This window comes from Amblyomma americanum, chromosome 4 (assembly GCF_052857255.1).
Source record: "Amblyomma americanum isolate KBUSLIRL-KWMA chromosome 4, ASM5285725v1, whole genome shotgun sequence".
Taxonomy (NCBI): Eukaryota; Metazoa; Arthropoda; class Arachnida; order Ixodida; family Ixodidae; genus Amblyomma; species Amblyomma americanum.
The window spans coordinates 114062782-114084281 of NC_135500.1; the positions used below are offsets into that span (position 1 = coordinate 114062782).

Here is a 21500-nt window from a genome sequence, read left to right on the forward strand (position 1 = left end):
GGCCATTCATGTCACCCAGCAGATTAATATCGGCGCCTTCTCTAAACTGCTTTATATCGTCATTGAGACACTTAACTAGATCCGTGTTCTCTTGCCTGCATTTGTCCCCTGTCCCTAAATAAACTACTACTAGCCATGTCCTTTTACTGGCAATTGTACCTGATACCCAGACATGTTCTTTGCCAATTTGTTCCTTGATGTATCAGCATACTTACTCCTCCTCCTCCCTTCCTCTCCGTTGTTCTTCTGTTGCTCCCTTCCCAGACATAGCCATCAATAAATGGTGGATCTTTTAGATCCCTGAGATGTGTCTCACATAACGCGTCTACACCTACTTCGTCCTTTAACTGGTGTTCTATTTCTAACCACTTCGCTCTCTTTCTACTGCCTTGCATGTTTATGTGCCTGATCCTGGTGTTAAATTTCTGTTTTGTAGTTTTCTTCCTGGACCTCCTAGTGACAATTTTGTTGGGGTCAGCCGCCATTGTTACACCTTCTACTTTGCTTCTACCTACCGCATGACGTGGCCAGCTTGCGCCATATAGCGACAAAGATTGGTGTCCGCTTTCGCAGGCATTTGCGTGGCTGCGAGAAAAATTGAAAATTGTATTTTGGGGAAACGAAATGGCACAATATCTGTCGCACATCTCGGCGTACACCTGAATGCGGCCGTAAGGAAAGGGATAAAAGACTGCCTGAGAGAAGAAAAAGTTCCCGCACTAAAGGTCTCCGGAATAATTTCGACCACCTGGGGATCTTTAACGTGCACTGACATCGCACAGCACACGGTTGCCTTTGCGTTTCGCCTCCATGGAAACACGGCTGCGGTGGTAGGGTTCAAAACCAGGTACTCCGGATCATTAGCCGAACGCGCTAACCACTGGGCGGCGCAGTTTTGTTTTCATCGTGCACGCGGCTTTTGCACAGTCGTGTATTCGTCGGTGATTTCTCGTGGACAACAGGCAAGTAGGCATTGCTGTGATGGAGATTTGGTTTCGGACGAAGTTTGACAGCATGTCGTGCGCCAGGTGAATTGAAAAAAGGCTTTTTTTTTTTATTTGTAGGGCATGCGATGAGCTTCGAGATACTGGTGATACGGGTTCGGTCCCGTCCGCTATAGGCCCACGTCAATAGGGACGAGTGAAAAAAGGTTCTTATTCTGTGTCATATATTGTCAAGATGTCAAAATGACCTAGTGTGGTTGAAATATGCGGTGAGCATTTCTACTCTGGCGTTTCTCGTAGCTGAAGCTGCTTATCAGATCGTGAAATTCCAGATTTTTTTGTTGTTATCCTTTCTTCATAACAAATAAGTCCCTCAGCTTTGCGCCGGTGAAATATTTTCCGTCTTCCGCGTGCTTTAACTGCTATTGCCGCATCAAAAAGTGACCGTATATCTGGCACTTATGTCACATAGCTCTGCCACATCTTTGATACATAGTGCAGTCATATTAGTAGAATCATTTATTAGTTTAAAACATTGCATTTTTTGTACAGAAGTTTACCCTGCCCTAAGAAAATTGACGCAACATGTCAGAGTGCAGCGTTGGCAGCTCTTACCAGCTGTGCAGTAAGTGTGCCTTGTTTTAGTATTCGCCAGTGTGCACAAAGGAGCCTGATCCATATCCGGACTATATTTTTGTGCTTCTGCGAGTTTCTGTAGTTCAAGCTTATAGACGGTCACTCACGATCCCTCATTTGAATATCCACAATCTAGAGCCTGTTATCATTGCAAATATATCTGTATGCCTGCAGTGTGTTCTTGAATTAGAGAAAACCTAGCGCTAAAACTATGCAAACAAAAAGGCCGAACCACGATGAGATACAAGCGCTTGTACGTGTCTCGTCGTCGTTTGTCCTTGTGGTTTGCATGGTTTTGGCGCTAGGTTTTCTCTAATTCAAGTATGTACCAACTAGCCCAGAAAAGGTATTAATGCAGTGCGTTCGTGATTTAGAACACCTCCACCCTTTGAGGATGCTGCAGTAAAGTAAATCTTGGCACGTTTGGTTGTAGGGTCAGAACTACAATCAGTGCTGTTCAAATGTACCTGCTGCATGGCACGTCCTCCTTTATCATGATTACCAAAGACACCAAAATTAGCACCGAAATGTTACAACGGTGTTACTTTTTGTTTTAGTCAAATGTACTTACAGAGCTCTTAACGTCGTTTGTTTTCTAGAGTACACCTGTGAAACTCTACAAATGAGCTTCGAAGTATAATTTTCCTAACCTTAATTAAACATTTGAAGACATATATGCAGCTTTCACTAAAATGGTGAAGTAATCCTGCAAGAACAGACTTCTGCCGACTGTGATCTGCTACAACTTCAATCTGTACTTTGCAAGGGACAACACACCACTTGCACACGCGCTTTCTAATGGATAGCATTGCCTCAAGCCTGTACAGTGGTACCTCATTAATATGGGCAGTTTGGTTCATGAGAAAAAATGTCCTTATAAAGTGAGTCAGTCATCCATAATACAGAATCGTGAACGCAGACAAAAAAATATTGTGAAAAAAGAATGTCATTAAGTTCTACTTTGCTTAGCAGTGGGGTGGAAATTGGACAAAATGGTGGGAGATCAAAGTGCATTACCCTGGTCTCCATTGTTTGTACAATAATGCAGTGTAGCTGAAGTTCTTAGTTGTTTATCGGATACATGATGGTATCTTATGGCGTGCTGACATGCTGACATAACTCCTGTTTCGACTGTTCATATTCCACATACCACTAGTACAGACAGAAGCAATATGAGAGAGAGCACATGGCTGTCACTTCACAGACCGTTGTTGCCGAGAATGAGCGGCAAAAGTGCACGCCCTGTAAGCATGGCCGGCTGCCCTTTCCGCACATGCCCCTGGTGCTGCCCATTCTTTTCGGCTGTTGGTGACAGCGCTTTTTGAAGCGCAGAGGCCGCGCACTCCTGTGTTTCGAATCATATTGCTCCCAACTGTACATATTTATATTTGGGTGCCAACTGCTGAATATGCTGAATGCAGCTTTCAATGTAGCACAAAATGCAGAGAAATTCTTCACAGCCATGCATGCAGTAAGGTTAGACTAGGCAGCGTGGCACTGTAAACCATGAAACCTCTAGAATAAGGGCTATCACTCAAGCATATGTGCTGTTGCTGGTATCCTGCACTCATAGTACAGGAAAAGAAACATCCGGTGGGGCAGTCGAGGTTTTGTTCCGATCACTGACCGAACTGAAGGGACACTCAGCATGGAAATAGCAAACTAAGCAAGATGGATAGCTTGTTCCATGTGAACACTGCCAGTGTTTTTTTTGTGCGAAAGAGGTGGCTATGTTGCCGAGAAAATCGGAAGTCCTAAAAGCCTTCCGCAAAAAAAATTAAATTAGCACAGGTATGTCATTTCTATGACGCAACTGCAATAGAGCTCTCTGGGCAATCAGAGGCACAACTTGCACAGACTGGAAACGCGGCCGGAAAAGTAAACTAGTCTGCCGGTGCCCCAAGTCAGCCGGCAACGTGCAAGTGCAGGCTGCCTCAAGTTAGCCTTCATAAACTCTATGCTTTTCCACCCTTTACTGAAAGGCAGATGCTCTCTCCTACATTGCGTGTGGCTGTCTCATTACAGCATACATATATGCGGTTTCAATTTCGGCCGCGGCAGTTGAATTTCTATGGAGGCAACATGCTAGAGGCCCATGTACTATGCGATGTCAGTGCACGTTAAAGAACCCCAGGTGGTCGAAATTTCCGGAGACCATCACTACGGCGTCCCTCATAGCCCAAGTCGCTTTGGGACGTTAAACCCTCATAAACTAAACAATAGAAATATGCTCCGTAGATGCGAAATAAACTATGCGAAGTTGTCAAGGGCAAGTGCAGGCTGCAGAACAAACTATTGATTGCACTCTCACACGTATACATTGGTGACGATGCAAGCGTGTGCCCTTTGGTACGTTGTGTGCTGTTGTGAAATGTATACATAAGCTGTGAGGGATCCTCAAAAGCATATCAGCAGCAGATGCGCTCCAACTTATTTCATTCAACACCACATCTCGGTAAAACACTGCACATACAATGCTCATCAGATGATATGCTGTGCTGTTGATTATCATTCTTGTGACCCTCGTGATCGGCTCTGCTGTTGCAGTTGCAATATCTGCATTCGTGAATTGATTCCTGCAGGCTGCAAGTGGAAAAAAATTGGTGCGTTCCGCTCAACTGAAGTCATGCTGCCTTCCAGCTATAGACCTTTCCATCGGGCGAGCGAAATGTCGAGACACCACCTCTCTGAGCTGTTGCAAACCAGTTCCACTGCTGCTTCCATCACTCTAGCTCGGGGTGCATAACACAGCCCAGTGAGCAATGTGGTGATGCCTAGGGCGCCCTTATTGGAAAGCTGAATATCACATCTGTATGCTACAGCCTTGCTGCAGAGGACAAGCACTCGAATGAAACACACTGAAATCCAGCCTTGCCTGCTGACGTCTCGCTATCTATGCACTAGGAAATTTTTTCTTCGGTGAGCCAAATGAGGGGCGATGGTCCATACTTGTGATCCTTCTCAGATATTTTTCAGCATACCTCAAAGCATGACTGCCTTCCTACTGTGGAAATGTCATGGAAGACCTACCATAGGCTTGCAGTGCGCTTTTCACACTGCCGACGTCATGCATGCGCGTCCACATGAAAGTGTACAAAAATATATACTGCAATTTGAGAACACCCGCAGCCTGTACAAAGTAGCTGATCCAAGGGCTAAGGTGAGAATGAAACTGTTTCACCAGCTGCCTAGCAAGCACAACAGAACATGAATGCTACTGACAGCTTGCAGTTCTGAACTTGCTGTATACTACGGCCACATGCACCTGAACGCACAGAACAAGAGGCAGAAGATTCAGCCCTCGTTTTTGCATCCTTCGTCGTCTGTTTTCCACCGTTTTAATTCCTGGTGAAAAAAAAAGACATTCGAACCAGTTGGGAATTCCATTTGGTTTCAATTGGATCCAAATGGAATCATCGGACAGCCAATCGGATCCATACGGACTCTACTGGACTTAACAATGTAATTGGCCTATCCAGTTGGATTAGCCAATTGATTTCTAAAATTAACACTGGGAGAGGTTGCACCAATTTGAATCTTGCAACCAACTGAAATTTCCAAAAATAGTTGGATAAATCCAACTGGTTCTTGAGATTCCAATTGGACATATGGTTAGAGATTTCAAGTGGCTGATGTTTCAGTGAGAAAAATTGGGTACAAATTAGACTTGCCAATCATAAAACTCAGTCGTGTAGTTTCAAGCATTGGGAGCTTCAGATAGACTGTCCATATGGAATGCCTTGAGCATTGCAAACAAAAAAAGGTAAGCTGATTGGAAGGACCAATGCACAGCTGGAAATTTTTGCCTTGACTGGGATCTGCATGTTGTCTATATTGATACGGGAATAAAAGAAGAGGCGGAGAGCGAGCGCGAGCGGCGAGCGCGCGGCTCTAGCACGAGGGAGATAGAACGAGAAAGCTTCGCCGCCGCCGGTCGTGCTTCGCCGGCTCTCCTCCGTACTGCTGCTATATTTCTCTGGGCGGGCCCGTGGCCACCCCGTGGCATCCCACACCGTAACATTTTGGTGGCAGCGGTGGGATCATGCCGCTCACCCGCTTCCAGAGTCAAGCACCCGACGTGCCAGACGACAGGAGTCCACCATCAGCCGATAGCGCCGACGACGCGGCGGCCGGCGCCGCTATACCTAGGCGCTCGGAGGGGCTCGGCTCTTCGCAGCAGCCGGACGCCGGTGTTGAGCGCCTCCTGGATACAGTCACCTAACGGATGGACGCATGGGAGGCCCGTCTGACTGCCCAGGCTGGGGAGATGGAAGCTCTCCGGCGCGAACTCCGTCGCCTGGTGCCAGCCGAGCCGAGCACAGGTCAGGTGCCTTTGGGCGTCCCCGCCGCCGCTGTTTACGGCTCTGCCGTCGCTGGGCCTGCGGTCGTGGCCGCCAATGGTGTGCTCGGCGCGGGTGCGTCCTCGCCGCAGTGTTCGTTGGACGTTGTGGAATTGCCCACATTTGACGGCACCATCTCGTGGGATGCTTACCGCATCCAGGTGGACGGTATTGCGGCGGCGAGAGGCTGGGACGAGCAAATGAAGGCATGGATGCTCGTTGCAAAACTGAGGGGCCGCGCCACCGAGCTGCTGCAGAACGTGCCGCCCGACCAGCTGGGCTCTTACACTGTTCTGGCGGGCCTCCTCGCCGACCACTATGGTGCCCCGGGTCAACCCCGTGTGCAGTACCACCGCCTGCGAGCCCGCCGTCAAGAGCCCGGGGAGACGTACCAGGACCTCGCCGCCGCCATTGAGCGCCTGGCTCTGCAGTCGCTGCCGGGAGCGCCTCAGAACGCCGTGGCCCTGGTCGGCACCGAGGCGTTTGTCGACGCCATCCGACTCCCCGAGGTGCAGCGCTTGGTCCGCTCTGGCCGTCCTGATTCCGTCCGCGCCGCCATGGCGCTCGCCATCGAGGCGGAAGTGACTGCTGGCCACGCGGGGGTCGCCACCGTCTGCCGAGCGCAGCGTCCGGGTGCAGGCTCCTCGGTCCGCAGCCCCAACTGCGGCCTCTATCCGACGCCTGCGTAACGACGTCCGCATGACCTGCTTCCGCTGCGGCCTGCGGGGACACTACGCGAGGGACTGTGCCGGCCCTCCAACGTCGGGAAACAATTTGGCGGAACTCCGGGGGCACCGTTCCGTCCCCACACTCCTTCGTTCTCCGCGTCCCCTCCTTTCGTCGGCTCCGATTACCACTGATGCTCCTTACGTGCTCGTCGACGTCGCCCTGCTTGACCGGCACGTAAAGGCCTTGGTTGACACTGAAGCGGCTGTCAATGTACTGCACAAATCGTTTGTTGCTAACGCGCCCCACCTGCTTCTGCCAGCCGCCAAAACCCGGCTCTTAGCTTTTAACGGCACCCCTGTGGAGCAAGTCGGACGTGTCGTCGTCAACCTGACAGCACTCGGAAATACCATCTCCACCGAGTTTGTTGTCGCAGACAGCCCTATTTGGCCAGTGGTCCTCGGGTGCGGGTGGTGCCAGCAAGCCGGAGTCGTCCTTAATTTTACTAGAACCAAACCACGGGCGAGCCGAACTCTCTGTGGGCCGGGCTGGCTTAGCCGGGTTTCCAGCCTCGGTGTCGCCCTGTGGCAGTCCCTGGTGTCGGCGACCAAGCGTGCCTCAGCATCTCTGCGTGACCTCGCGACGAAGTGGCCGTGTCGAGTCAAGCCGTTCGACGTCACTACCGTGACTGTGGCGTCCGCCGTGACCCTGCCACCGGGTGCGGCAACGTGGGTGTATGCCAAGCTTGACAGTCCGGTCACAGCAGACGTGCTGTTCGAACCCATCCGGTGTTCAGCTCCAGCCCGTCAGATGACCTCCCCTCGAAGCCTTCTGCCTGTGCTCAAAGGAGAGGCCCACGTATTTCTTCTCAACATCAGCAGCGTACCTCTCGCGCTGACTCCCGGCACGCAATTGGGTACAGCCTCAGTTTTGGACCCCGGGTCACCAGTGGCGTCTCTGCAACCTGAAGCCCCGCCTCGCCACCCTCCAGCGCCGGCGATCCTATCATGGGAAGAATTTAACTTTGGACCCAGCCTGACCTGCGCGGAGCTCGCCTCTCTGAAGACCTTGCTGCTCGAGCATCGCAGTTGTCTTGCTCTCAGCGCCGGTGAACTCGGGTGCACTTCCTGGGCTCAACACCGGATCAACACCGAAAACCGCGGGCCCGTTCATCACCAACCTCGCCGTGTAGCGCCAGCCGAACGGAGAGTCATCCAGCAGCACGTGTGCGACATGCTTGACCAGGGAATCATTGCCCCTTCTTGTAGTCCTTGGTCCTCCCCTGTCGTCCTTGTGCGCAAGAAGGATGGAACACTCCGCTTCTGCGTTGACTATCGGAAGATAAATGCTATTACTAATTGCGACGTGTACCCGCTGCCTCGCCTCGACGACGCGCTTGACCGCCTGAAGGGGGCCCGTTATTTTTCCACGCTAGATCTGCTCTCGGGCTACTGGCAGGTGCCTGTTCACCCCGATGATGCGGAAAAGACGGCTTTCGTGACTCCCGACGGCCTTTACCAGTTCAACCGTATGCCCTTCGGTCTCTCGAACGCTCCAGCCACCTTCCAGCGTCTCATGGACCGAGTCTTAGGCCATTTGAAGTGGACTATGGCGTTGGTCTACCTGGATGACGTAATTGTCTACGCGGCTACATTTGAAGAACACCAGAGACGCCTCAAACTCGTCCTCGAAGCCCTTACCTCTGCTGGGCTTCGCTTAAAACCAAAAAAAATGTTTCTTCGGTTTCGCGGACGTGACGTACTTGGGTCACGTTGTGAGCCGGCATGGCATCCGTCCCGACCCTGAAAAGCTAAAAGCGCTTACAGCTTACGAAGCTCCCACCACCGCCAAGGAGCTCAAAAGTTTCCTTGGATTTGCTTCGTATTTCCGTCGTTTCATTCCGGACTTTGCCAAGCGCAGCGCTCCATTGACCGCCCTGCTGAAGAAGAATGCACCGTGGAGTTGGACGCAGGCCCAACAGCTCGCGTTTCTTGACATCAAGCACGCCCTCCTCGAGCCTCCTACATTGGCCCATTACGACGAATCGGCCCCCATCGTCCTCCACACGGATGCCAGCCAAGATGGGCTCGGCGCTGTCCTCCTGCAAGAAGACGAGTCTGGTGACCACAAAGTCCTAGCTTATGCCAGCCGCCAGCTTTCCGACGTTGAGCGCCGCCGCCACTCTTCAGAACTCGAGTGCCTCGCCGTTGTCTGGGCCGTCGAGAAGTTCCGTCCCTACCTGTACGGCCGTCACTTCACCATAGTCACGGACAATAGCGCTCTCACTTGGCTGCAGTCCGCCAAACATTTGAATGCCAAGATTGCACGCTGGTCCCTGCAACTTCAAGAGTACAATTTCACAATAGTGCATCGGCGCGGCTCTGCCCATCAAGATGCCGATTTCCTTTCTCGCCACCCTTGTTCCGTGACGGCTTTGACGGACCTGAGGACTGCACAAACGCAAGATCCCGCCATTGCTGCCATAATCCACTCCCTTGGCACCGCCGCCGGCGCAGGCCTCCGCCAGCTACGCCGGGTCTATCGAATGAAGGACGATCTCTTGTGTCATGTGAAGCGGCTCCGTGGTCGACCACCCGTCTGGTTGCCAGTTGTGCCGGCAACACTGCGGTCGCAAATCTTGCGCGGCTTACACGACGCTCCCACGGCTGGTCACCTTGGTCGCGGCAAGACCTACGCACGAGTGTCGGAGCGGTTTTGGTGGCCTAATATGTCCAGAGATGTCAAGGAACACGTGGCGTCCTGCCAGACATGCCAGTACAGAAAACCGTCCACAGGCGTAACCAAGCCACCCCCGCAGGCTTTTTCGCCACCAAGTTCACCTTTCGAGCTGGTTGGACTGGATCATTTGGGCCCGTTTCCGAAGACGCGTGCCGGCAACCGGTATGTTCTGGTTGCGATCGACTACTTCTCCAAGTGGGTCGAAGCACTGCCCGTTCCAGACACGTCGTCCGCTCATGCCGTCGCGTTTGTGGAACAGCATCTCGTTCTTCGGCACGGTGTTCCCCGGCGCCTCATCACGGACCGTGGGAGCTGCTTTATGTCCCATGAATTCGAGCGAGCCCTCCGCTCCTTCGGCATTGCGCATTCCACTACATCCGTCAATCATCCGCAGTGCAATGGCCTCGTGGAGCGTGTTAACCGTACCCTCACGGATATACTCGCATCCTACGTCGCTCCGTCCCACACAAACTGGGATCGTTTTGTTTCTGCTGCAGCTTTTGCAGTCAACACTGCAGCGCAAGAAACAACGCATGCGACGCCGTTATCAGTCGTCTATGGCAGAACGCCCTCCATCCCTCTCGACGCGCAGTTGGGCCTTCCCCATCCCACTGCGTCACCAACTGAATCTGCTCAACGACTTCATTCCGCCCGCCTCGACGCCCAGCGCAACCTCCTCGCGGCTCACGCGCGTGTGCAAGCGGCCAACGCGGCAGCACCACCACATCCCCCCTTCCGGCCCGGTGACTTGGTCCTCGTTCGCCGCACCATCCGTGCGACTGGCCGTGCCGCAAAGCTCTTGCCCCGATACCGCGGCCCTTACCGTGTCGTTGCCCGACTCGGCCCCGTGACATACCGCCTCGAAGACCTGCCAGAGCATCGACCATGCGGTGTGCACCACATTTTCCCAGAGCATGTTTCAAACATGAAGCGATATGTCTACGGCGCCTGCGGTGACTCCGACTTAGCTACCGGGTCCTCATCAGTGCCGTCGTCGCCTGCTGGCTCCATGCCTTCCCCACGCAATGCAGTCCCATAAACGGATCGCCGCTCAATATGCATAAAACTCCCTGAAGTTAGCCTAACCGGTGTGGGACCTTCTTCGGCGACTGCAGACACCTTCGCCCAGCTCACACACTTCGAATTCAACGAAGAGTGTGACCGTTTCCTATCTGCGAGCCCACATTGCATCGCCCCAGGAAACCCTGCATCAAAGCACGGCCTGACTTCTCCCCCCCCCCCCCCCCCCCCCCCCCGGTGGAAAGGTGTAAAAGAAGAGGCGGAGAGCGAGCGCGAGCGGCGAGCGCGCGGCTCTAGCACGAGGGAGATAGAACGAGAAAGCTTGGCCGCCGCCGGTCGTGCTTCGCCGGCTCTCCTCCGTACTGCAGCTATATTTCTCTGGGCGGGCCCGTGGCCACCCCGTGGCATCCCACACCGTAACAATATTAACACAGAACAGTGAACTAATGTTTTTGAAAAAAATATTAGCAGGTTTGTCTACTATGCTGTTTTCATCATTTCAGTCATCACAGCTGTGATTAAATGACATAACTTCGCTCAATGGACAAGCTCCACTGGCTTCAGCAGGAGGGTACCATTAATAGAGTATACAAGTGAAAGGAAAAATGTGATGTGCAGATGTTAAGCTTATGTTCCTTCTGTGTGATGCAGGCTTCACTTCCCTAAATTTGTGCAATTCTCACAATTTCAAATCCCCTGTAAAAAAATTGGCAGTGGCTTAGTTCGGCTATGCCAGGATATACATAGCAAAAGTTAAGGCATGGCTTGATTAGCCTTGGTTAATTTTGATTGCAACTCCAGGTTAGTCTGGTTGTATGGCTAGTTGTTGTCACGTGGTTCGTCACACGGTTGGTCACGTGGTGTGGCACGACCACAGTGGGAATGCGAGCACGGCGAAACTGCGAGTTCGTGGCCAATGCAGCTTTCGCTACAAAATGTTGGCACAACACAGAATGTCCGCCTGCAGTCCTGGGAAAAAATCCAGTTGGTTCCGTTCGGAACCAATTTATTTTTGAACACCATAGAAAGCAATTAGAATTGGTGTAATTGGTGTTGGAAAGTCTACCTGGTTATATCAAAGCTGGCATATCATGTTATATCAAGCCAGTATATCGAACATGAAATGATTGAACGAATTTCAAACAAAGCAGTCGTCTTTATCCCCCTCACTGCTGCTAGCCAAACTTCTTGTTGTAGATTGAAGCAGAAACGTCTTCGAAATCAGAGCCACTGGACACGAATACGTGAATGTCAATACTTAGTGTGTGCGTCACAACTTAGAGGGCCATGTGACCATCCCAGATTCCGATTCCATGGTTGTGATGTTGTAGAACAGCCCGGTCTCGGACTGGCGCCTAGCGACAGAAACATTCAGAGTAAATAACGCAATAATGAATAATTTACCGGGTATACATGAATCATGCTGTGTGTATTATGCTTCCTGAGGCAATGCATAATGTCTGAAACAAAGAATGCACAAAAATTTGGCATCTTCATCCCTTCAAAGAATGTCATTACTTGTTTTGCATGTAGCTAACATGGCGCATTTTTGATTGTTTAAGTGGTTTTGCTGTTTCCGTACCCCTTTGAAATGAAGCAGCTCCCAGCATCATAGTGCCACAGGCCAGTCCACTACTCATGCTACACCTCACCCTAGTGTGGGAAAATTATTACATGATAAGTTTACTTGTAAGCAGCAGCTGCTTTTTGCCAGTAGCTAGGTTAAGCTTTATAAGTTCCCATTTCACAAATTATCATTTCCTTTCAAGTCTGCATATGCCTATATAATGAGCTGAATATTTCGAACGGGATCTGTTCTGCAAGGTTCTGGAGGTGAATGATGTTGGCTCTATTGTACTGATCTCTGCAGCAGTGGAAACATTCTGCTCTCACATGCCTGGTATAACACATTCACCTTCCTCTAGGATGAAAAACGTGCAGTGGGAACACAGACCAAGAGGGAGTGCCAGCATGCCGGCACAGTTACCTCACGGTAGTACTGCCGCCGGCCAGTTTGTAGGTAAAAATAAAATGCCGACCAAACTGTTGCTGCATTAAACTGCTATGGTATTTTGATCACGTAGTGTTTTGTTTTCTGTGTGCCATAATAATTGCCATGCATTTTCAGCAGCTACGCAAGTGTCCCTGGGTCTGAAGCTGCGGGTTCCGGCAGAGGCTCAGACTGAGCCACTTCCCGACCAGGAGGCTCCAGCAGAGCAGGCCACCTTGCATTAAACAAGAAAATAGACAAAAACTGGACATTGGACACCTTTCATCAGTACATTCATTGCTATTGTCTGCTCATCATTTTGTTGAAAATATAACTAATCACCTTTGCAACCAATGATATTTTGTTTATCAATGTTTGAGATTTGACCTGTTGTATAGTCCTATGTTGAAGAGCCTTTAGGGAACTGAAACTGGTATGATCAGCAGTGGTGGCCTCATGGCTTGAGCGTCAGACTCGTGCACAGGAGGTGCAGGGTTCCAGCCTTGGTGTCACCAAGTACCTTACCAATAATCTAGTGAATACTCTTTCCCATCATGATGTTTGGCTTCTTGGAGGTGAAGTGCTTGGCAAGATCGGCCTTCTTCTTACACCTCGTGCTGACTAAACGTTAGCCATGGCTTTCTTTGTCCAAACTGCTCTTGTGCAATTGAAATGAAATCAGTCAAACTAAAATTAAATTACTACACCAAATGTGATGGTCAGTCAAATGAAAACCACAAAACTAACAAAAAAGTGAAAGATGGCACCAGTAGCCTACAAGTTGGTAGGCATGTTCCTAATATGATGATGATGATTATGGACTTTTAGGGTGCAAGGGCATCTATGGCCAAAGAGCACCATGGCACAAGGTATTTTCCGATTACTCAAGGTGGGGTCAAACACCCGTTTTTCAAGCATTTCAACCCCCGATAAACCGAGCTCCAGGCAGGGGAAAGCTTGTACCCATTGTGCCACTGGTGGGTACCCAACGGCGCATATTCCTAACAGTGTGCCAGATATTCACTAGGTGGCAGCATTGTGCAGATGTGGATGCAAAAACATCGGCACAGGAACAGTGTAAGAAATGGCTTTTCCAATAGCAAGTTGCGCCAGGTAGGAGCAGCATTCTATGTTTGGTTTCTGCACAGTGTAGTTGTGAAGCCTATCAAAATTCATCGCATAATGAAGGTAAAGTATGGCAACCCAGGTTTGTCACAGAAGCAAGTGTACGAATGGACACAGAAGTTCGTAAAGGGTGCAACATCCGTGGCCAATGCTCCTTGTCCAGGTCGAGCACATCACATTCAGACTCCAGAAGCCATTGCAGCCATTAAAGCTATTGTGATGGAAAATCGGTGAGTGACGTTGCAGCAGCTCTAAACATCAGTCATGGTTCAGCATACCGCATTGCACATGATGTGCTCAGATTTCACGTGTCTGCAAGACTGGCGCCCCGGCAGCCGACTCCTGAATTTAACCAAATGTGTTGATGCGTGTGAACCTCTACGGCATGTTGAACAAGACGGTGATGCCTTCCATACAAGAATTGTCACCTGGGACGAAATCTGGGGCCACTGCCACCAACCAGAAACAAAGAGAAAGAACGGAATGATGCCATTCCTCACCACCAAGAAGTTCCGAAAAGAATCATCAGCAGGCACGATTATGCTGGCCCTGTTTTGGGACACAAAAGGAGTAGTCTTGGACGACTACATGTTGCGAGGGACCACTATCACCTGTCAGGCATACTTTGACGTAAAAAAAATCGTCTTTGGCCTGGCGTCAAATGAAAACAACGTGGACTGCTGCGTGAAGGTGTTCTGCTGCAATATGACAATTCATGACCCTATACCACCCAGACCTGACGAGTGTCCTGAAGTTTGAGTGTCTTCCGCATCCATCATTATAGCACCCTGCACTTGCCAGGCACCTCCACCATTGGCTTGTGGTCAGGACCACTGCGCGGCCAGTTCTTCATCCTAGTCAGGTAAGCTCTTGCACTGCTGCATGTTAACCGCTAGGGAAGGATTCAATAAGTGGTGTTCCGCTGCTCATAGCTGTGGGATGTTAGCCCATAATTTTTGTCGAACCATAAATGATGTCGAATTACAGAGCCATATTCGCGACATGAAAGAGGCCACATCAAGAGATTGGAGTGATGTGCCCGGCAGGTGTGCCACGCAAGCATCCATGAGCGTGCCGTCAAAGACTATAATCTGACGGCATTAAAAAAAAATACCTCCAAGACTATGTTTGCGCACTCACAACTTTTATTTATAATTTGTTTGCACAGCTATCTTTCCGCAGGCACTTTAATAGTGCGAACAGCAGCAATAATGCAGGGAAGTGTGCAGCTGGTTAGCATTCACTTCGCATTTGTATAGCTTTCACTCCCCTGCAAGAAGTTGTATGATGGAGTGCACACTAGTTCAGTCGACATTTTGCACAACAAATCCTCGCATCTCATGAGAAAAACCTTAGTCTCTCCCATGCAGAGGCAAATTTGGCTCAGTTCTCAAGTCGCGCCATTATTGTCATGGTTTGTGGTGCTTCTGGGCTTAAAATGAAGACTTGCTCAAGCTGTGCTTTCAGGTTTTGTCCACGGTTCCTGTGCGGAAAAAAGTCCTTGACTGTGGCAGCCCCCCCTTTTTTTGGAGGTGGAAATCACTGCTGCAGCGCTGAAGCCTTCTCGAGCCTAAATTATGCTTCGCGTCTTTGCTGCACTTTCCTGCCACGTACTGTAGACACGGGGTAGAAAGGCAGCTTTGCCAAGCTGTTTTCTCGCTATGCACAGAAGCTGGCATTTGAAATTCAGCAAATGGTTGATGCTGCCCTCTGTAATTCCTGTGAAAAAGGTTTGGTGGATTGAGTAGTCAGAAAACCAACGATGCACGCTCGAACCCATCCCCCTGTAGTGCCACAAAAGGTTATCTAAGAAGCTAGCTTACTGCAAATTTTACAAGTCTGGCTATGTCCTTTGCCTACGACGATGAACGAGCAGAACCCAAAGCTCACACGTCATCTCCTACTCTCTCATTTTCCTTCCTAGCAAATTTCTGAAGGTATGGTTGCAGCCCATAATAGAGCAATGCTTTCAGCTATTTTTGTGGGCAATAGGTGCTCAAGAAGGTGAGCAGCAGCTTCACAATGGCGTGCACAATGCTGCCGGAGGTATCAGACTGCCCTCGCATTGGTGATGGGGACTCGCGTGCAGCCGCGAGTGATGCAAACGTCGTGCCAGAGTTAGAAATCGCAGATACCCAGCAGACCTTGACCTGAGCAACTTCAACCTGTCTGGACCACTCAAAGAAGCACAGTGTGGCAAGAAACTCTGTTCTGATGAAAGGGTATGCCATGCGATGCACAAGTGGTTGCACAGAGTCCGAAAGGAATTTTTTTTCTCACTTTTAAGCGCTTGCAAACTTGCACTAAGCATGGGTGAACGCACTGAAAAGAAATATGGTGCCACGTGAACACAAGTACAAAAAATTAGTGGTCTTTATTTGACTCAACCTCGTATTCAAACAAATTGGAGGCTGATCAAGGTTAAGCCCAGTGGATGCGAAGCATGTTAAGCAGCTGCCTCAATGTGGATGGGGCTAAGTAACGGAGACGTGGTTTTAGGTTAATTGTCGTACTTTATTCTTTGCAGCCCGACAAACACACTCTTATGGTCCGTAAATGCATGACTCTTGGTTTGCACGTCACTTATTCTGTATTGTCTTTGAGCATTTCTACACAACACCAAGTCTAAACTGTTTCCCCACTGAGTCGTGGACTTTGGCTGTAGTTGACACAAGCCGAGGGCATATCTTTCTTCGACGGCCTGCAGAAATGTCCTGTCTCTCACCGGGTCCTTATTGAAGTCTCCCGTGCAGACTAACATTCTTTTGTCGGTGCGCGGCGGCAGTCTGTCTGCCATGATGTTGATTGCATCTTGGTTGCTCGTTTGGGGCGCGACGTATACACCAGAGACGACCAAGTCGAGAGCCGGGATCTCTACGCAGAGAGCTTCTCCTCGCTGCACCGGCACCGCCGGCGTCACGACCTTAGCTCGTAGGGGGTCTCTGACGTAGATCGCCACCCCGGCATTTCTGGTTTGGTCGGGTCGTTTCGCAGCACCAACCAGGGTGAAGCCTTTAATCGTCTCCGGGGTGTCTTTGTCCGCCCCGGTTTCCGTAAACACCAGCGCATGCGCAGACATGAGCATTGCATCCGAGGTGATTTCGCAGTTGTGCAAGAGCAGCGATCTAACGTTTAGAGTAGCTATGGTGACCGCGCTCTTCTCCACTAGCCTTTCGCAGCGGCTAAAGGCCGTTTCCAGAGGGTGCTGCTGTAAGCGTTCAAACTCTGCTTTAAGCGCCTTGTCGGGGTTTGGGCCTCTATGCGTGAACTTGTGGCAGCCGTCCTTGTTGGTCAAGTAGAGGCCTTCCAGGCTCGTGGCTCTGCTAAGGGCCACATAGACCAGCTTTTGGGGGTGGTTGGCCGCATACTCGGAGACGACCGCGTCGAAGGTTCCTCCCTGGGATTTGTGAATCGTCATCGCGCTTGCGGGTACCAGGGGGAACTGGGTGCGTTTCACCGACATGTGTTTCAGCAGTTTTCCCTTCAGCTGGAATTGCATGGACATGAGGTCGATGGGTATCCAGGCATTCATGTTTCGTCTGTAGCCGAGCTGGGCCAGCTTTGCCTTGGCCAAGATTCCAACTCCAGGGGTGCAGCGCAGCCAGACTCGGCAGGGCTCTCCGGCATCGTACTTGATGAGCTTCAGTTTCCCGACCATTCCGTTTACCAGGCTATCGGTTATGTCTATGTTCTTTAGAAGCATGTACGGTTTCTCTGCGCACAGGGCAATGGTCGCGGTTAAATTCCCAGTCTCGACTCGGCCGGACGTTTCCAGTGCTCTGGCCGCCGCGTCCTTTTCGTCCTGGGACCTATACCTGGTTATGAAATCTCTGGCCGGGTGGTCTACCTTGTCTTGGGAGCGCTTTGCAATCTTGTCGTTGTAGGCATCGACGTCCGCATTGCTGTAGTAGAGCCGCACGGCTTCGGAGCGACTTCCCGCCTCTTCCGCGTCGACGAATCTGGACTCGAGGAGCTCCACTTCAAAGTCCTCCAGCATGGCGCCGTCTCCGATCTTGGTTAGAAGGTTGGAGAAGACCACGTCGCTCTGGCGGACCACTTGAGTCAGGGGGAAGTATTTGAGGGTATACCACGCCATGACCTCGGTGTTGAACACGGCTTCATTCGTACACCTCGTACCTTCGTACACCTCGGACGCTCTAACGGGTGGCAGTTGCCTCATGTCTCCGCACAGAATGACGTCGAAGGCCCCGAAGGGCTCTCTCATCCTGTCGGCCCTGATTTGGCGGAGCCTTCGGTCGACCTGCCGGAGCAAATCGGAGGAGAGCATGCTGACCTCGTCGATGATTACGCATCTCACTCCCTTGAAGAGGGTTCTGAACGTGTTTAGGTTGGCCGCGGAGAGGCCCTTGTCCTCGCAGGTGTTGGACATGACCATCTTGAAGGGCGAGTGGACGGTCACTCCGTTTAAGGCGACCGCGGCCTTGCCCGTCGTGGCGCAGGCGACGTAGGCGTTAACCCCCCGAGATCTCGGCGTCTCCGTAAGCGACCTTCTTGCTTTTGCAGTATCTGTTGTAGACGTCCATGATGAGGTGGAGGGTGAAGGTCTTGCCGCAGCCGGCCGGACCGGTGAAGAAGGTTCGGAGGGGCTCGGAGTCTTCGGTCGTGAGGCGATGAATCACTTCCTCGATTATCATGCGCTGCCGGTGGTTAGTCATCCTCATCCTTGCATAGAAGTATTCCAGCGGCATGCAGTCTTCCCGCTTCTTCACGGCGGGGCAGTTCGAGGCGACCAAGGCGCTCGCGACCGCGTTCTTGGGCACGATATCGGTGTCGTCGTTCTCGACCACGACTTTGGCCCGAGTCGCGCCTCTCTCCTCTCCTTCCGCTGCGGCCACCGCGCGCTCGTCGTCCTCTATTACCATGCTCTCGTTGATGTTTTTGACGTATTCCAAGAGCTCGGCACTGGTTACGCCGCTATTGAACTTCTCCTTGACCTCCATGAGTCTCTCCTTGTTTTCGTCGAAGATGGTCTCGAACTTGTTGCGATCTAGAAACTCGTTTTCCCTCCTAAAGGGCACGTACAGCATCACGTGCTCCCTCTTGTAGTTGACGACGTCGTTGATGTCGTAGTCGCGGCATCGGAGGATCGCCCTCTTCGTGCGCTTAGTCAGCTTGCCTTTCGAGCTGTATTCGGTCATGAATTCGGCCAGCGTGAGGTCTTCCAACTCGGGAGGGCGTTCTTCGTACTTGTCGATAGCGCTCTTCCGCCAAATGTCGGTGCTGGTCGCTTCGAGGTGTTCCCTGTCCATTTCGTCCTTCGTCTTCTTGCTGCGAATCCGCTCTTCGGGCCACACCGTGTTCACGAAGGTGACGTCCGTGCTGGTTTCGTTCATGTGGAACTGCAGCAACACCCAGGCCGCTTCTTGTGCGGACATTTCAATTCCGTTCAGGATGCGCACGCCGAGTTTGCATAGGGCCAGCTCGCACGTCAGCTTGTTCTCCGCGTCTTCGTCGAAGATGGCCCGGAGGGCTCGGTTGAGGGAAGAGACGCTACGATTGAACTTGTTTACGTACTCGACCACGTAGGCAGCACAGGCGTACACGTCCAGGATTATCTGCAGGTCCATGTTCGAGTTGAGGACGTGGCCAATCCACGGGTTGAATGCGTTGACGTTGCATTGGTCCAGGTCTCGCTTGAGCATCAGGGTGGGCCTCGTAAGGCCAGCTCGGATCACCATCTGGTAGTGCCCAAAGTCGCGGATGCCGTGCTGTTCCCACATGTACTCAAACGACGCGTAAATCGTGTGTTGCAAGACGTCGTGCAGAGCATCCCTCGTCGCCTTGAGGTTTTCAAAGTGCTTGGCGCCCTCAGGGTCTTCTTCCTTTTTTGGCGAGGCCAGTGGAGTCAACACCATGGTGCAAGGCATCAGCCACAAGGGGAAATTGAAGCGACACGTCTTCCTCGATCCCTTGTAGCACGTGTGGGTGTGCTCGTGGCGTTGGCACCTGGGCCTGGCCAAGGCCTCGTTGTTCAGGGACAGGATGCGTTCGGGCAAAGCAACCGTCTCGGGCATCCCGCCGTTCTCCACCTGTTCATTAGGCGCGTTAGCAAGCCAGAGGAGAATGTGTGCGTGAGCACTGCCTCGGTGTTGGAATTCGATGCGTTTGAAGTATTCGACGACATGGTTTGGCCGGAAGGGGCTTATGCGTTTGTTGCAAAGTATCTGCATGATTACTCTGACCATATGTTCAAAGTAGATGGCGCAAACCACCGGGTCCTCGTTCACCAGGACGGCCGCGTAGTACCTGTCCATCTCCTCTTCGTCGTAGTCGACTTCGTCCTTTGCAACCTTTAGTTTCTTCAGGAGCTTCAGGAGGTCGGGCCAATGCATCTCCGAGGCCGAGAGGGTGAGAAACGCCGTGGGCTTGCCCAATTGGCATATCATGGCAAAGAGCTCGCCCTTGCGGGTGTGCCAGTATTGTACGTTATTAGGCACGCCCTTCATAAATCCCAGGTCTCGTTCTACCAGGTTCTGGACCTTTTCGGGATTCTCCACGTCCTCTCTCGTCAACGCCTGCAATCCGGGGGCGTTCTTGAAGAATGCCTTCATATTGTCGCCGACGCGATAGCGTATCACCTTCGCGCCCATGTAGAGGACGTCATCCGGTAGCGCTCCTCGTCTGTCGCTACGGCGAATTTCCGACGCGGCCATCGAGGTGGCGCTCGGTCTCGCCTCCGGCTTGATGTATCGGGGGTGGCCGAGATAGATCTGCGGGAAGGAGAGCTCTTCTGCGTGGGTGTCGTAGAGAATGCTGATCGGCCTCTGCCCTTCCCTGGGAGCCATCGTCACGGTGTGGTTTAGCATCTCGTCCTCGTCGAACATCAGGGTGCGTTGGTCCATCATCAGGGCGGCCGCGTCGAACATCGGGCTGTCTTCGTCTTCTGCGCCGTCGTCGCAATCCTCGAGGTCCGCCCCGGTGTTTTGTTCGGCCTCGGCGATCATCTCCATGACTCTGTCGATGTCGAACGTGATGCCGTAGTGCCGGTACAGCGGGGAGTCTTGCAAGACCTTGATCCACGGCAGCAGCACCTCACGGGAGACCTCGTCGGCCAAGTAGACGCCCTTATCGATGCGGCGCCTCTTGATGTTCACTAGGATCTGGTGTTGGTCGTCCACGTTTCTCGGCAGTTGCTTGAGCATTGCGTCCGTGCTCACCGGCACGTTCACGATGGGGCCCTTGATGCCGTACTGGCCGTTCTTCCAGTTCATAAGCCTTCGGATCTAAACGAAGGGTATGCGTGGGGACACGAGTCTCTCGGCGACCGGGTTTAGGCGCGGCAGCCCCTTTGGCATCGGCGGGTACTTGTAACCGTTGGACGTGCTGTAGAAGGGAATCTTTTGCTTTCTGAGGCTGCCCTTACACGTGTTGCAAACCACGGCTCCGGCCAACTGATTATCTGTCCACTCTGGAAATGCTTGGCACAGCGTGGGGAACATCGCGGGAGTCACCGGCGTAAGCTTTTCTTTGTGCCATAGGCGGGCGCACACCGAACATGCATAACCAAACGGATTGTTGGTGAAGCGCTTGGCAAACTCACGAGTTGCGGCATCAAACTCGGCCACTCTTGTGGCGTGCTCCCTGCGGCGCTCTTCGGCAATCTCCTCGCTGGTTTGTCGTTGCTGTAGCTGACGCATGGCCGCCTCTTCGATGCGTCGCTTCTTCTGATTTTCCTTCTCCGTTTCTCGTCTGGGCCGCTCCTTTTCGAGGCGCTGCTCTCGTTCTTCGGGAGTTTCTAAAGCACGCTTCTGTCGGTTGGCAACATTTCTCCCTTCCTGTCTCAGTCGTTCCTTTTCGAGTCGCTGTTGTCGCTCTTCGATGGTTTCCATGGCACGTCTCTGTCGTTTAGTGGCATTCCAGCGCTCCGAACTGGTAAAAATGCTGACGGAGTCGCCGATTCCGCTAGTTGAATCACTGGTTGAGGCTTCACTTACACCCTCGGAGCGTTGTCGTCGAGCCGCATATTGAGCGCGCCGCTTGGTTAGGCGTTCTTCGCGTTCTTCATCGGTTTCCGTAGCA

General features: G+C 51.9%; 1 long non-coding RNA gene across 1 annotated transcript in view; it reads left to right on the top strand.

Annotated features, from left to right (window-relative positions):
- LOC144128241 (uncharacterized) overlaps window positions 1-21500 on the top strand; it is a 165044-nt gene that overhangs the window by 26167 nt on the left and 117377 nt on the right. The window lies entirely within an intron of this gene.